Genomic DNA, 17,848 nt, shown 5'->3' on the forward strand with positions numbered 1-17,848 from the left:
AAACATGATGGTGGCTATAAGAGTTTCTCCACTTGTTCAATGTATTTTTTGTGTTTCTGTAGTGCACAATTGCTTTTTGTGTGCATTAGTTATGCCTTCAAAGGAATTGCAGCTTTACAGAGCTAGGTTGGGATTTAAAGGGCATAACAGAAAAGCTAGCATGTGTTTGAAAGAGATGCTGTTCATTTGTGGAGCAGAGGGAAGATGACCTAAACTGCTGTTACCTTGTAGACCCACCTTGGGCTATTTGTGACAGTGGCAATAAACAGATAATGAGAGTGGAAGAGTGTCTGTTGAGCACCTTACGTGTGTGTGTGTGTGTATGAGAATGATGGCAGCGGCACCAGCACATTTGTGGCTGGCTTGGAGTTGATGCTAGCTGCTTATTGTGGAGAGCACATAGTGGTTTCCAGGCGACCCCTGATCTCATTCTTCAGCTGTTTCCTGAGGTTTTGGCTTGTGTCTGGTGGCTGCTTAGCCACCAACAAAGCATTTTCCCCTTCAGTCTTCGCAAGAATAGCGCACAAAATTAGTACTTGGGAAAGGGGGAGTTAAGAGAGAGAAGTTGTGGGTACCACTGGTGGGTGGCATATGTGTTGCCTCTGCTTGAAAACTCAGACTGCATGACTGAAACCCATCACTCATCCGCTTCAGTTCAGATTTGGTATACCTGGAGAATTTAGATGAAGACACACCATCTTTCTTCAGCCCTAAGATGCAAGACTTCAGAGGACTTGTGGCAAAGAGTTGCTGGGAATACAAGGCACTTGCAAGCTGCTGCTGCTATTAAGTAATGTGCAGTTGAACAGGGCTGCCTAAAGCTCTGTTGGTGGAGGTGGCCAATAAATCTCTCTCTTGACATTGTGGAGCCACAAGAACTTTTGTTGTTGTTGTTGTTGCTACTAGATTCTGTGGTAACAGCCAAATCCTGTGATGACACTGGAAACAGCAGTTTCCCCCGGCTGTACTTTGACAGCTTTCTTTCATTTAACACAACGGGCCACTTCTTATGAGACATTTTGTACTCAGGTATAGGTAATCAGAGCATGGTTTTGAGAGGTACACATGTGTTTCAAACCTGGCTTTTTCCTCATAATTTTTTTTTTGTGAGAATGGTCCCTTACTCGTGATGCTAAGATAGAATCCTGAGAACTAGCTCTTTATATATAGCAGAAAGCCCATGAAATTTAAAGGTGGGGTCCCATTTCTTTTCACTTCAGGCTTTTCTCTACCTCATCTTCGGCATTGTCTCCTTCCCGCCTTCCTACCCCAGAAACCAACTCCTGGGTGTTAGAGGCAAGGGAAGCTTTGGAAACATAATGTTTATTTATTTACTACATTTCTGTACCTTCCAGTAACCAAAGTTCTCTGGGTGGTTCACAAAACTTCAATAATAATAATTGTCATGGGCCTGTTGCTTGCGGCACACACTCTGGCATTCTGACATAGGATACCCAAATCAGCAAGATTCTTGGTAAAAGCTTAATGGTTACACTCTTCAGAAATCTTATAGCTCCATGACAGTTATAGGCCCATGGCTTAGTTCAACAAACAATTCAAAGCCTCATATCTACAATTTTGTAGATTAGAGATCAGTCCCATGTAGATCTACAAGGGAATAATCCCTTGTAGGTCCCAGAGAATAGTCTGAAGGCACTTGAGACAGCTACCTTGCTGAAGCTAAGCAGATTTGAGTCTGGTAAGTGCTTGGAGGGGAGACCACATGGGAACCACATGTAGCCACCTTGAGTACCATGATAGAAGAAAGGTGGGATATAAATGCAATAATAAAATAAATAAATACAATCATGTAGATCAGAGATCAGTCCTACAATTGTTTCCCAAGTTGGGATCTGTACTGTTCCCAATACAAGCCAAGGTCAAGGGTCACAATAAATCCAGGCAAGATAACATTCCAGGCAATTCAAGACGTGGTTCAAAAGCAAGTTACAAACTAGAATACACACACCCACAGGCAAAGGTCAGTCCAACAATAAAGTCTCCATCGGAATCTCCACAGGACGTGTGTCAAGGCAGAACAAAGATCAAGGGACACGGTTAATCCAAGCTAGAGAGAATGAGGGTACCAGGAAGTACAGACATTCCCTTTTAGGGCCTCTCTGGTATATGCTGCCAGGCAGACTAAGTCCAGGTTTCAAGATAACAGTGGGCAAGTGGAAGTCCCGAGCAGTAGAGATATTCTCCCTGGGGCCTCTCCTATACTAGATACAGAGAGCTTTGGCTATTGGGTGGTATAGAAATGAATGAATGAATGAATGAATGAATATCCCATGCAAGTAAAAACCCAGGAGTTTGATTATCCCAAGCACTAAAGAAAGGTTAAGTCCAAACACAAAAGAGGTCCAGGCATTACAGATGCTGTTTCCAGAATTATATTACATGGCAGGTTCTTAACGATACAAGGCTGAAACAGACAGTGGTCCAGATTGGATGGAGAATCCAGGTGAATTGTGCTTTGAGTGGCTCAGAAAGTGGTAAGTCCGAACAGAGAGGATTTGGGGCAGTAAAGATGAGAATGTTCTCAGAAAAAGTTCTGTGGTCTGGGCACAAACAAACACCAAGGGAGTGGCTATTAGATCCCTCCTTCTGGTGGGTCTGTAATTCCTTACAGGAATCTCTAGCTCATAAGCTAGCATTACACGTAACAGGGCATGTTTTCTGCCCTCTTTAGACAGCCTCTGTTCCCAAGAAGACAGATTTGAAAATCCCTCCTTCCTCAACCCAGTTCCTCTCCCCCATCCCTAGCCTACCTGGTTCCCACAGAGGGGCTATTGGCTTTTTTAGATGTAGTCCTGTCTTTCAAGCTCAAAACTTGTAGCTGGACAGGAGTGTTCACTCCCTTGGCCTACTCCCCTCTGAAAAAAATAAGCAGAATGATGTCACCATTTTTGTGAACTGCCCAGAGACCTTCGGCTATTGGGTGGTATAGAAATGAAATAAATAAATTCTGACATTCCTCATCTTGCTCAGACTGAAACCAGCCCTCTCCCTCATCCTGTAATCAGGTGGGAGCCAAGCCAAGCTAAACTGTCATGGCCAAGGGCGATCTGTGACTGAACTGGGTCCCCAATTAACTTTTTCTAAACCTGAATCAGAGCCTGGTTCTGAACCCATAGGTCCCACAGTGGCACTGAGACTAATTCTGACAGTAGATTTTCAGATGTTTGTCTGAACACAGAAACGGGGGAGCAGGCAGGGGGAGGAGCCAGCAGGCACAAATGGGCATGATGTCACTCTCCTCTCTACATTTTGTTGTTCAGTCGCGTGACCCCATGGACCATATCTCTGAATAGCATTATTGCCCTCTTCCCTGCAACCTTGCAGCTTTCTTCAGAAGTTCTGTGTTAGATAGCAGGACTATCCGGTTTCAGTGGTTGTAGGCAGGTTTTCTCTCTACCACAACATTGACCCTCAGTGCTGTGGTTTTCTTTCCCCCTCAGGAATGAATGGCAGCCATTCACATACAGGGGAAAGTAAAGAGGTCTTCTCACAGACACCACTGAGGTGGGGTTAAACCGATTTCCTCCCTTTGGGGACTCTAGCCATTGAGAAGCAAGCTTTCTCCTATTTGCCTCCTGTTTCATGGTCACACTGCAGCGAGGGAGAGAGGATAGCATGATAGATTCTTAGAGGAAGCCTCTTGGAACAAAGCTGAAATGGCAGGTTCTATTTACCTATTTACTCATTTATCTTAAAACTTACACCTTTAACCCTCCAGGTACTAATAGCTACTTTGAGTTTGCCACTTCACATAAATTAGCCACTAGTATGAAAAAGGAAATAAGTAGGTCAGAGTTGCTCATTTCCTTGCATATCTTTTATTTCAAGAGCTTGTTTACATGATCCTACAGTAAGTACTAAGAGAGATTGTTTACAATTGTTACCTGCATGTTGTCACAAATCAGGGGTATTGCTTTCACAGGCATTGTATCTGGAGGTATTGTAGTTGTTTTCCCTGTCTCTTTGTACTGGGCGCTATTCAGTGCCTATGCTGAAAAAAAACAGCACCCATCTCCAGGATTATGATATGGTCATTCAGAGGTTTTCCTTCATACATCTAATTCAGTTAGATGTCTGATTTAACTCCTTGGTTATATAAACATGAATGGGTTGGCATACAGATTATATAAACAAGCCTTAAATGGAACCCTAAATGCTGCAACAGTTGTTGTTCTCAGGGGATTTCTACACCAGCCTAAAATCCTGCATTTAAAGTGGAGCTTTCCACTTCAATTTTAAATGCAGGATCACAACTGAATCCCTTTACACACGCTTCCTTCTCCATAGATGGTCATTCCCATAGCATTATGTTTCTGTGAAGAGGCATTACATGCGCTCCAGGTTCAGCGATACTTGCTCCTGGGTTCCTGCCCCTTTCCCTCCCCTTGCACATTACTGGTGGATGGGGACTGACACGTGGAGAGCCCCCCCACCAATCTCCCCAGGCCCGCCTCCCTCTTCCATGCTTTTGGCCAGTCCCTGCTGCTCAGCCCCTCTGCTACTTCTCTGCTCTGCCTCCCCCCCTCGCTGCTGCTCTGCTGCTGTGCCATTCTGCCTCTCGGTTTTGAACAGGCAGGCTGAAAAAGGTGAGGCGCCAAAATGGCACAGGACCGGGAAGGCTGAACGCCCATCAGATCTTTGTCACCACCTTCGACATCATGACCACACCTCCAACAACCACACTCAGCACTTCATTCACACCAGGGGAGAAAAACACAGGGAAGACATGGCGCTCCATTTGCGCATATCTAGAAAAATACCCAATTTTTTCCGTTTGAGGAAAACACGGGATAGGTGGGAGGAAATAGTGGAATAATGACTGTTCAACGACAACATCATGTAATGGCCCCACACAATTCAGTGAGTGAGCAACCATGAATGCACAATAAACTTGAGGTGTAGAGATCCCCTCAGTCTCTGAGATCCCCTCATGCATGTGATGTTCTCCATTTTGCAATAGTAAATTGATTCTCATATACTGTTCTGATGTGCCTTTTTTGGCTTTCAGTTTTACAAAAATTATAAAGTATATTATCTGTAGTGAATTTGGTGTGAACAAAGTGATTTAATTTAAATCAAGTGTTCCCTGGAATATCTGAAGACTTCTCTGCCTGCTTGGCTCCTTTTCTTTAAACAGCTGTCACCACCATATCACAACAGACAATTCATGTTACTTGAAAAACGACTGGGCTTGTGGCCAGGAGATGAGGGAGGCAGTGGTGCAGGAATCAGTGTTTCAAGATGACAAAATCCAGCGTTTTTAGTAATGCTGTCTGTGGGAAGAAGAAAGAATTGTTCGGTAGTCATCAAAACAACCACTTAGGTACCCTTTTCACAAATGTAGGAAGAGATATTGAGGATCTTAAGCATTATTGTAATAAAGTTTTTATTTGTCTCAGCTGTGGCCCAATACAAAGAGATCAAAAGAAAATACAAAAATAGGTACCATCTCAGAACCTTTTAAAAATTAAACAAAAGATAGAGATCATTCTCCTCGTGTTTGTTCACCTGGCCAATAAAAAAGGTTTCATATGTAAAATAACATGGAAGCAGAAATTCAATTAACCAGATTACTGTCTACCCACGCACACTGAAACAATTTTGATGCTGTTCTTCTGCCTTGAAGGCAAAATGTTCCTCCTTTGCCCTGGTTGGTGAGTAAAAACTGGATTCCCCACTGGTGCTTGGGGCAATCTTGACTGAGGGGATAACCCACTCACCCCTCATGTTGGATGGGGATTTAGAGGTGTTAGAGGGAAATTTTTAACTAGCCCCTTCCAAGGGCAAAGGGAACCAGTAGTTGGACCTCTCTGCGTGTTGCCCAGCTCCTCCCCTCTGTGGCAGGGAGAGCATGCACCAGCCTGCTTAGTGAAGGAGACCTATTGGTAACCTCCTCTCCTCACCTCACAGCCCAGAAGTGTCTATGCACAGAGGGGTAAGAGGCTTCCCACCACAGCAAACCAGCTTCCATCTCAACAATTGCAATGGTACCTAGCAGCAGGAGGTTCCAGTCTATAGGATCCATTTTAAGGAGAGAAGGAGATGACACAATAGAAAATCCTCAACCCACTCCACTATGAACAGGAAGACACTGTGGGGGCTCCCAGTGGAGCTACATAATCCACTGAGCCAGATTTTTGCAGGGGTAGGACTTGCCTGGAATTCTTCACCTGGTATTTAATTGCTATAAAAATTCAGGCCTTTGTCCTCTCTGAATTATCCAAAGAAGAGGATTTGGAGACTAGTGAAGGATCTGAAGCCCTTCCACAAGAAATGTATCGTCTAGGATGGGTCCAGAGCCATAATCAGAGGTGTAGTGGTGGTAGGTCACGCCGGGGCTTCACTCCTGCACTTTTATTGAAGCCAGCCCCCAGCCGGGTCACAGTCTCCTAGGGGGGAGGAAGGAGTAGAGGAAGGGACTGTGGGAGGCTGGCAGCTGCCTCTCATCTACCATGCAGAGCCGACCAGACAAAGGGGGCGCAAGAGGGAGCCTGAGGGAACTCTGCAGCCTCCTCTCATCTCCTCCTCAGCTCTCAGCTTCTCCACCCGTCCCCGCTCTGTGCCTGCATGCACGGTGCTGCCCTCGTCGTCCTGCAGCACCAGCACCCATTCAGGTGCTGAATGGCAGCAGCAGGAGCGTGGGGTGGGGGGAGCAGCCTCGCCCAGCAAAGGGTTAATTTACTCTCTCTTGCAGCCTGCCTTCTCTCACTCGGAGAGGGAGAGATGGAGGATCTGGTGCCTGTGCCTGAGACTGCGCCATCGCCATCCGGTTTCAGGGACGGATGGGAGCATGTGGGCCAGGCTAAGTTGCTTGCTGGAGACGCTGATCCTGATCATCAGTCCTGTGCTCTCAGCAAGCCAGCCAGTTGTAGAGCTACAGCAACCGAGCATGCATGGGCTGCTGTAGTGAAAGACACGACGCGCCTCGCACCACAGAACACACTAGCCAACATCAGACTCAGATAGGATAGCTCGGTCAGTTTGTTGGGTGGTGGTTGTGGCAGTGGCTGTGGGGCCAGGGTATGGGGAGGGCAGAGAGAAGAAAGAGGGAGTCTATATGAGTGAAAAATAAATGAAAATAAATTTTAAAAATTAAATTAAAATGATAAGAAATACCTGGGAATAAACCCCATTGAAATCTATGTGCTTACTTCCGAGAAGACATGTATGTAGATATCGGCAGCCTCGCCTGCCCCCACACAGCTCTGGGCAGGGGCTGCAGAACTTCTCCATTGCATCTCTCACCCAGCCTTTCCCAGTCTTCTGCCTTCCAGATGTGTTGGACTGCAAATCCTATCACCCCTCCTCCCAGCCAGCATAGCCAATATGCTTCCTGGAGCTGATGAGAGTTGTCGTCCAGCAAATCTGGAGGATGCCAGGTTGGGGAAGGCTGCAGCCTGCTGCGTTTCTTCTTGGCTGTTCCTGCAGAGGGTGAGGGCCTAAAGTGCACATTACCAGCATCCCTGACAGTCTTTAAATAAATTTGTTAAGTAAAGCAGCTTTTTTCTTGTTCTCCTTCTCCACCCCCCCCCCCACACTTCCTCCATATATTTGCTTTGCGCTTACTTGGGAGTAAGCCCCCATACTTGAGAGTAGGCCCCATGGCCATGAGGCTTTATTCTATCCGTATGATAGGGTTACTATTTTATGAGGTAGAAAAAAATACATCATCATTGTCCATATCTGATATTTATGTAATTAGGGCACAATCCTATGCATGTTTAGACAGAAAAATTCCTACTATTCCCAACATTCCCCAGCCAGCTTAGTTGGGAGTTGTAGGGCTTTTTTCTGTCTAAACATGCATAGGATTGCACCCTTAATTGATTGGGTGTATAGTCTACTTCATCCCAGGGGCTCAGGGCTGGTAACAATATGCTAATCAATCTACTTTATCTTTCCCTGTTGCTGGTCACCAAAAGACAGTTTGAATAAAACATGTCTTCAGTTGCCTCCAGAAGATGCACAGACTTTGGTTTTTATAATATATGTGGTATTTTACAGAGAATCATAAGCAAAAAAAAGTCAGGCCTCTGCCCCTAGGAGCTTACAATCTAAATTTAAATTTAATTTGTAATCTAAAGTTACATAGCTGTTTGAAACTTAATTTTTGATTATACAAGTTATCATCATCATCTCCTTTTCCCTCACACCATTTAGATATAATATGCCTTTAGGAAGTAAGGGTGTGGAGATGTGAATGGCCTAGACCCTTGTTGTCCCCTTGAAAATATGTAACCATTGTTTGATTGATTGATTGATTGATTGATTGATTGATTGCATTTATACCCCGCCTTTCTCCCTCTCGCAAGGAACTCATGGCGGCTTACATTATCCTCCTCCTCACCGTTGTATCCTCACAACAACAACCCTGTGAGGTGGTTTTTGTATCTTTTACTTAAAAAAACACATAAAGCTGATTTACATACCCTTAACTGAGGTTTGTTTAGGGGGGGGCGCATTGCTGCATCACCCGTAAAACTCCTGATACTTAAACTTGTTCTTGGCAGTTCTCCAAACTATACCCCAGTACCACCAGCCAGAGCCCGCTAGAGCACCACCCTATCCCACTCCCACAATTCCAGGGCAGGAAGGAGAACAGGGCCACAGCAATACACCAGCTCCCCCAGTAAGTGTGTTTAGGATTGGTGCCTTTTTGTGCTTTATAGTGCGGGGGTGGGGGCTGGAGAAATGTTATGGAAAAGTTTCTTTCACATCTTGATGAACATGAAAAAGAGGGAGGCAGGTGGGTGACGCAAATGAGAAGCAAGATGATGTCTTGTTCAGCTATTGAATTATTAATATTCATTGTAAGAGTTGGTTTGTGCCAGTTTTTTGGATTTATCACACAATCCTATGCATGTTTACTCTGAAGTCAGTCCCGCTATGTTCAATTGCCAGTTGGGCTTTCTCCCAGTTACGTGTGCCTAGGACTGCAGCCTTATCTACCTTCCCAAGATCTCTGTAAATTTAATTTGAAATAACACATTGGATTGCACTGTTAATTCTTGGACATTAATTTCTACAGTAAGCAGAATTGCCAAATGCAACCTGCTCCGTCAGCTACCATTTTTGGTACAAGGTTGGCATGTACCTGGGCAAACAAACCCTGGTGGAAGGGAAGGACACAGAAAAAATCAGTTGTGTGGAGGGGAGAAAGGTATGTGTGCGTGTGTGTGTAGTTCAGTCCAGCTGGGTGTGTGGACGTTTCTGTTGGGGGCGGGGGAGATATAGTGAAGGAGCTTAGGGAAGGCTAGTGGGTAATGCTAATGCTGGGCCGCTAAGGGAGTGTGCAAGGGGGCTGCTTAAGTGAGAAGGGCTCTGTCCATGAGGGCTGAGTCAAGAGGGTGAAGCTTCCATAGAGTATCATGTTTTGAAAACCTAAAAGGTTCGTGCTTGAGCGAGCAAGTGAGTGAAAAAGATTTTAACACCCCTGCATTTTTTGTCAGACGTGCAATTGAAATACTCCTGCCTTGCTCTCAGCTGCACTGTTTTGGGATCGCAGTTGACGGCTGTATATCTTACAAGGTTGTACAATCTTAGAAGGGGGCGCGGCTGTGGCTGTCACGAAGGGACCCTGCACTTCTGGATTTGCCACCACACTACTGGCCACAGTGGCTCTAGCCGCTGCTCAAACAAGTGAGGGAGAAGCAAAAACAGAGAGTGCTTCCCTATCCCATTTTCCCAATAGATCTGTCCTTTGCTATAGGATGCAGAGGATCAGGAATTTCTCCCCACATACCCATGGTAAGGTTAGGGGAGCTATCCTTATACTGTTCATATACTTACATGGAGCAGGGAGCCCCTCTGAGCATTCTGATGATGCTTCTGAACTAGAGGAGGAGAACTGGCAGGAGGGAACTGTGGAAAAAGCAGGTCAAGGACTCCCCCTTCCCCCAAAATTAGCTTTCTTAAGCTTATCCTAAAGATATCCAGGTTTTAGACCTTCCTGAGGAGCAGAGGAGAAGGGACTTATTGAATAAAAGCTGTTTATTTCAGAAACAAATGAAGAATTGTATTAATGATATATAAAGTCCAAAATGGCTTGGGACATTGATATTTGAGGGAGCACCTCTCTCTGTATATACCTGCCCAAGTATTGAGATCTGTCCAGCAGGGCTGTCCTCTGTGTCACACCAATGGGAGCTGTACGTTATGTCAGGATGTGAAAGATGGCCTTCTCCGCTGTGCTGCCTTCATTATGGATTTGCCTCCCCTCGGAGGCCTGGTTGGCACTGACATTCTCATTTTGATGGCAAGTTAAGACCTGGTTATTGACTTAAGCTTTTGGGTCATATTGACTGTAGCTTAGTTTTTTTTTATTAGACTGATTACTATAATGGATTGGTTTTATGTTGAATTGTTTTTATTATCGTACTCCACCCTGAGATCAATTAACACAGGACAGGTTAGCAATATTTTAAATAAATAAATCAAAAATCAGCCACATTAGATTATTAAAAAATCCTTAGGTGTATGAAGCATGAAGTAGGGATGCATGAAGAATTCGTTCTTTGCAAATTCCAATACAAATCGACCTTATCTGCACCTCCCAAGCTAATGTGTGTATTGAAATGTAGTTATCCTTTGGATTTGGGGCTTCTCTGAATTTTGTGATACAATTCTCAATTCCAAAAACATAAATGCATTTATGTTTAGAAATTTGTATTTTTAGAGAGAATACATTGAAAAAATCATATTTGAGTATGTATTTAAATTTGAATTTAAATGTAAATGTTTGTGTGGATTAAAAAAAAATTAGGCAGAACATACTTTTGCATGTGTACATCCATAAGTGTGGTACAGGCCAGAAATAGGCTGATCCACCCATCCCTAACACCAAGCAAAAATATGTACAGATATGTCATTTTAACTACCTTTCTATATCACTGTGCTCAAGTTGATTTACAACCCATACAAATTCCCCCCATCACATCTTATAATAATAAAATCAAATGAAAATAAGTCATAATGATAATATAACCAAAAGAACAATTAGCCTAAAATGCAGTAATTCATTTCATGTAAAATTGCAAGATGATAACCCTCTTTTTTGAGAAGCCATAACTTCAGCCTCAGTGTCATGGGAAAGGTAGGGACAGCAAAGTCTGGACAAAGTTGCTGACACGAGGTGGACAGAATATTCTAAGTGTGACAGTCAGGTGGATGACATGATTGAGAGAACAGGACTGGAAAAATTAGGCAACATGGTCAGACATGAAGGAATCAACACAAAGGGCTAGACTGAAGAAATGGAGGTCAGAAAAGGCAGTGTGCCACAGGGCAACCCTGTGGAAGTGCAACAGGTTTGTTCTAGACAGCAAAGAGAATGCCTTCTTACCTACTATCATGGTGAATATTGTCCACCTGCTGCTTCCCCTTTTTTTCCATTGGCATCCTGTTCCAGTTGTTTTCTTGTCTTACAGCTAGTGCTCCTTCCAGGCCCGCTGAGCATGTTGACCTCCACCTGAGTTCTCTGTCTCCCATTCGTTCAGCTTTGTCCTGTTCAAATAGTTACTCCTTGTTCTCTTCCTTGCCACCTCAACATAATATAGAGGCAGTAACCAATGCTGCTGCCTCTCCCTTATGAAGGGCCATGGTTTGTGGCACTGTAAGAGCTTGACCTAAGAACTATTTCTTTTAAAGGGTGGGTGGGTGGGTGGGTTGGTTGGTTTTATCAGATTTTAGCCTGCACCTTCAGCACACAAGTATTCCCAGAATGGCTAACAAAAATAATAAAAACAATGCAAGTCAATAAAACCAACAGACAGTAGATTAAAAAAAAAGAAATGGAAACTTTTGAGAGAAAGCAAATAAAATAGAGTGGCTTAAAGGGTTTAAAAGTTTAAGCGGTTTCTGAAGCCTGGAAGAATTTTTTAAAAGGTTCTCACATGGAACCAAAATGAGAGCAGCGTGGGCACCAAGCAAACCTCCCCGGAGACAATTCCAAAGGTGGAGCACCACAGTCAAGAAGGTTTGAAGGGAGAAGGGCCAAAGCATGTTCTGTACCTATCATACCTTATATTGTGGTGTGTTCATTTGCATGTGGCATGCCATGTGCATGTGTTTGCATGCTCTATCGGGGTAGGCAACCTGGTGTCTTCCAGATGTTTTGGAATACAATTCCCATAAGCCCCAACCAGCATGGCCAGTGATTAGGAACTATGGGAATGGTTGTCCAAAACATTTAGAGGGCACCAGGTTGCCTACTCCTGCTTTATGTCTTTGGGGCTTGTGGGTTCCAAGGTGCATGTGAGGTGTGCCAGTTAGAGTCCGCATGGGACTACTATTTGTAGGGCTTTTGTCTTCTGCTACATCATGTGCCATGATCCCCATGCCACCAAAATTACCAACTCAATCTGATTTTTACTCACGGCTTCCTGCCTCCAGGAGGACACTCTAGGAACCAGCACTCAGAGTGCCCTCTGGGAGGATGCTTTAGGAACCAGCAGCGAAAGGGCCTGCTCTCTGAATGCTGGAGGCCAGAGTATCTAATAGGAGATACTCTGGCAGCAGCTATCAGAAGTCTCTGACCCTGAGTGCTGCTGCTGCTGCAAGAATGGATTCTTTAGAAGTGAAAAAGGAAGGGACAGTTGACCTATGGTTTATGGGAACTGAGATATCGAAGTCTGAAATGGTGGTTGTAATGACTCAAAATCACCAGTCTTCAAAATAGCAAAGCTCCATGGCGGCTATGTGAGCCTTGCTTAGAGTAAAACTAGCCCTATGGGTGTTTAGACATCGTTATTATACATGTGTCTCAATGAACTTTTAATTAGACCTTTAAGCGACAGAGCCACATACTAAAAGGCAGAGTGAAAATTCACACCAACATAGAACAAGCTGTAATGTGGAAATACACCTAGATGGATTGATGCCCTCAAAATAGGCTTTGGTAAAGCCTTTTGAAAAAGCTCAAAGTAATCATATGTGTGCACACAGAATTTCCTGTATATTAGAAAAACAGGTTACATGAGGTAGCTGCTGAAAATAGGTCTTTGCCATTTAGAACCGCTATCTTCATTAGTTGAAGGAAAGCAGAAGTAATATAGTATATGTCTGTCCATGCAATAATATGGTGGCTGTTATCACTGGAATAAAAATGAAAGAATAAGAAGACAAGGTTCTGTAACAACCTGGACTAAATAAACCTCTCTTTTGAGTTTCTAAGATGTGCCAGAACAATTTTGTGCTCAACTTGCTACAGAAAAAAAGTGTTTACTCTTTTGAAAGATGAAAAGACTCTGGACTGCTTCGCACTTATTAAAAATAGATTCACCTCCCTTCTTTGCTTGTACCAAAATGAGACGCTCACTCTGCTATTTATGTATCATAAGCAGTGCTTTCTTTTAGGTTGCAAATATACCCACTTATCTGAGAGCAAGCCCCATTGAACTCAGTGGGACTTACTTTTGAGTAAACATGCATAGGATTGTTTTGTAAGATTCATTTCATTGTCAGAAAAAGTACTGTGTGAAACAGTCCTTGCTATCTCTCTCTATTTTTCTTATACTGCAGCACTCTTTTTATAATTCTTTCAGGTTTAAAGTGTGTTCTTTCATCTCATACACATGCAGAGGACCTAGCATCAGACAGAGCTACCTTGGTCCATTGTCCCCAGAGCAGACATTTTTCCTACACAGATAATCTCCACGTAGAGAAAAAGGCGTACACATTCATTCACTTCATTCATTACATTTTTATACTGCCCAATAGCCAAAGCTCTCTGGGCAGTTTACGATAACGTAATATAAAACCATGAATATATGAAAATGTAAAAATAATAAACAGTAACAATCCCAGGAACCATTAAAAACCCTTATCATGTGCTGTCAAATTCCTGGGAGTAGAGGAAAGTCTTAACCTGGTGGTGAAAAGATAACAATGTTGGCATCAGGCAAGCCTCACTGGGGAAAATGTTCCACAATCAAGGGACCACCACCAAGAAGGCCCTCTCCTTTGTTGCCACCCTCTGAACCTCTCTCAGCAGAGGCACTTGGAAGAAGGCCTCATATGATGGTAGTGTACAGGTAGGTTCATACTGGGAAGAGTGCTTCATTAGGTATTACGGTCCTGAGCTGTGTAAGGCTTTGTAAGTCAAAACCAGCACATTGAATTGGGCTCGGAAATGTACAGGCAGTCAGTGCAAGTGGGTAAGAATTGGTGTTATATGTTCAGACCTTCTGGTCCATGCTATCAATCTCACCACCACATTTTGCACAAGCTGCAGCGTAATACCTAATTGAATCATCTTCAAAGGCAGCCCCACATAGAGCACATAACTTGGAAGTTACCAAAATATAGACTACTGAAGGCTGTTATCCATGCTCAGAAGAAGGGTAGCTGGGCCACCAGCCAAAGCTGGTAGAAGGCACTCATGCCACTGAGGCCACCTGAGTTTCAAGTGACAATCATAGCTCCAAGAGAAACCCCAAGCTACCAACCTGTTCCTTCAGGGGGAGTGCAACCCCATCCAAAACTGGTTGAACACCGTCCATCCAGTCAGAAGACCCCCCCCCCCCCCACAAGCTCAGTCTTGTCTGGATTCATTTCATTACACAAAGTTTGTAAATAACTGCATTAATTTGAAAACAAAAGAAAAACAATCTGTTTTTCAGCAAGTTAAATACATGAGTTAGATCAGTAGACAAATGTGCCTTATTCATTCCAATAACCAATAAAATACATTTACAGCAAAATAAACATGTGTGATGCACTGAACGGGTAACTGTGTACATGTCTTTCCCTTTCTGGTTGTTAGCTCTGTGTAGGACAAGAAGCTGTTGTGAAGCATCCCTTGGATTCTGCTTAGACAGTTGTGTTTAAACTTAGGGCTGTGAATTCCATGGATGGGATCCAGACTTAGTCATACTTCTTAGAGTAGACCCATTGAAGTCATGACGAGCTTAAGTACCATTGATTTCAATGGATCGCCTCTAAGTATGAGTAAGTCTGAATCCAACTCCATGACATAGACCAAAGTCCTGGACACAGGAGTTAGTTTCATGAGAATCTTAGCTTGCGGGTCTTTTTTTAATGCATCTTAACAGCTGCAGGGATACATTTAAAAGTGTGTGGGACTATGCCTAGAGAAATCTCAGGACTCACTTCCGGTTGGAACCAATGTCGCCCTCGCAGCATTCCGTGGAGCTTCCGTGGGATGCTATCTCAAACAGCTTTTTAAAAGGTTGAAAAACCTTTTCATCTCCCCCCTGGAATTAAAAGGGGGGGGCAAGGCAGCATCTGGATGAGATCTTGGAGAAAAGTACTCTCCGCGAAGCGGGGGGGGGGGGCTGGATTCTGAGACTACCCTTCCAGAGTTTAATCATCGCAAAAAGCTGTTCTGAAACTCCTATCTAATAGGAGAAAACAGGGCTGATGTGTTCCATTGTAATATATGGATTAAGAAATATCAACAACATCTGAGGGATGTTTTAGGAAATATCAACAATATTTGAGGACCTGCAAGATTTGTTTGAAGAGAAACATGGCTACAATGAGGAGAAAGAAAGGAACTGCATCACCGCCCACTCCCCCTGTACCCCCTTTGGCAAAGTTTCCAAGAACCGAAGATACAGGGGAGTTACTTACTCTGATAAAAACTTTATTTTATTTATTTATTAAATTTATTAATCGCCCATCTGGCTGGTCACCCAAGATTTATCTTCGCAATTTGCAAAGCAAGCTAAGAGGTTGGATTCAATTCAAAATTCAATCACCGCCCTGCAAGGCGCTGTGGATTTAATTAACACTTCTTGGCAAAAAATGGAGGTGAAGGTTAACGAGCTACAAGATAGGCTGACAATGAACGAAACTACGACACAAGCTTTTTTCAAAAAATTCTGTCAGAATTTCCCAACTGGAGGCCTTCACACGCAGATCCAATGTACATATTATTGTTATTAAAAATTTGCCTAGTGATGCAAATTTGCCTACCTTTGTAGTCAAGCTTTTACATGAGATACTTCCTGTGCCACTTGATATTGAGCAGGCATTTCGTTGCCAAATGCTAAAGGGTCTGGCTATACAATTATAGTCCAATTTGCAAGAACCTCCACAAAGAATTATATCCTGCATTTGGCAAGAGAGGGTGGAAGTCTTTTTTGGAAACAAGATAAAGTTATGTTATTTCCAGATTACATCAAAGAGGTGGCTGATGGAAGAGTTGCCTTGATGAATCAGCCAAGGTGGCTGATTCATCAAGGCAACAAATCTGGCAAAACAAATGAACTTACAATATAACTTAAAACATCGTGCTACATTTTGCATTGTTTCTGAAGGTCAGATGAAGAAGTTCCTAAATCATGAAATGGCGGAGGCATGGCTGAACGTAAAAATGCATGAGATTTCTGTTCCTGCCCCATGAACTGGAATCTTTAAACAAGTTTTTTTAACTGTCTATGTTTAGTCTGCATGATTCAGGCTAGGCCAGAGATAACTGATTATACATATATTCGTTTGCTTTCTTTCATTTCTTTTTTATTTTTCTTTAAATTCTTGTTCTCTAAAATTGATATGATATACTGTATTTAAATATATTGTTTGAGGGTATATTGTGCACACTCATTTATATATCTAGTATAAAATATATTACTGACTGTTGTAAGGTTGCTTCCAAGCTTTATTATTATATAACATTATAATTTCATATTTTTATTATTGTTGTTGTTATTATCATCATCATCATCATTACTATAAGACTACTTAGTAAGATTTTTGGTTGATTAAACTGTTAAGCTTTATTATTACTAGTATATTCTAACTTAAGGGCAATATATGGTTACTGGGAATGAATTGTAGGCCTGCTTCCTTGCTATAAGACTGATGATATGATATTGAAATGTAAGGTTGATTATTACATTGTAATATTGCTAATGTTATAGGTATAGTTTTTAAAGTAGAATGGGATCTGAAGCCCGTGTGTATTGGAGTTTAAATTTAACCCTTTAAAAAAGAAAAAAATCCTTTTTTTTCCTTTTCCTTTCTTCTCCTTTTTATTATTGTTGTGTCCTCCTAAGAATATTGTATTGTTGGGAAATTGTAGTTATTGATCAGGTTGTTGGTACTGTTTATTTCATTTATAAAGACAAAAATAAATAAAAATATTTTCAAAAAAAAGAAAGAAATCTCAGGACTCTGAAGGGTGGCTGAATAAGACGTCTTGCGTTTCCAGGGGACAATATTTCCATGTCTTTCTTTTCATCCTCCCTATGATTAGGAGAAACGTGCAGATTTTTGTTTAATTTGTATCATTTCTACATGCTGTAGAATTTAGCTTTACTTGGCATTGATTTTGGGTTACTTTGGTGCCAAATTGTGATGGGTGGGTATTTTCCTCCCTTTTAGGACTGAGTACATGTAATCCAACAGTAATTGTAGAAAACTCTGGTGCTTCTCAGAGTATTTTCCAAGGTAATCTTTTGGGGGACCAGTATCTTAGTGCAGATTTCTTGCTCTGGTGGAAGCTAATCTCTGTCTTGATGTATTCTGATGGTGACTGTTAGTGGATGCTTCGAAATAAAGTTGTTGCAGCTTATAAGGGACTGAAGAACAAAAATGCAGGCAGTGACCCTTGGAATGCATGAGGTTGGTTTAATATTCAGGAAGCATATTCATACAGTCACTGTGTATTTAACAAGCCTTGGTTGCTTCAGGGCTTTGGAGTATTCTTTGCAATTGCCAGTTTTTGTGCTGGCTAGAGTGGAGAGGAAGAGAAGCAAACCTTCATTACATGTGTGGAGAGCAGAAACGCCTTACTCCAATCAAAGTAGGTGTTGCTTTTGACAGGAAGACCTACAGTAGTTCTCCCTATCCCTACTCTTCATGG

General features: G+C 42.7%; 1 protein-coding gene across 9 annotated transcripts in view; it reads left to right on the forward strand.

Annotated features, from left to right (window-relative positions):
- Nucleotides 1-17,848, forward strand: part of MAPKAPK3 (MAPK activated protein kinase 3) — a 92,124-nt gene that overhangs the window by 53,707 nt on the left and 20,569 nt on the right. The window lies entirely within an intron of this gene.

This window comes from Heloderma suspectum, chromosome 2 (genome assembly GCF_057233095.1).
Source record: "Heloderma suspectum isolate Gila_16-S chromosome 2, 16-S_ref, whole genome shotgun sequence".
Lineage (NCBI taxonomy): Eukaryota > Metazoa > Chordata > Lepidosauria > Squamata > Helodermatidae > Heloderma > Heloderma suspectum.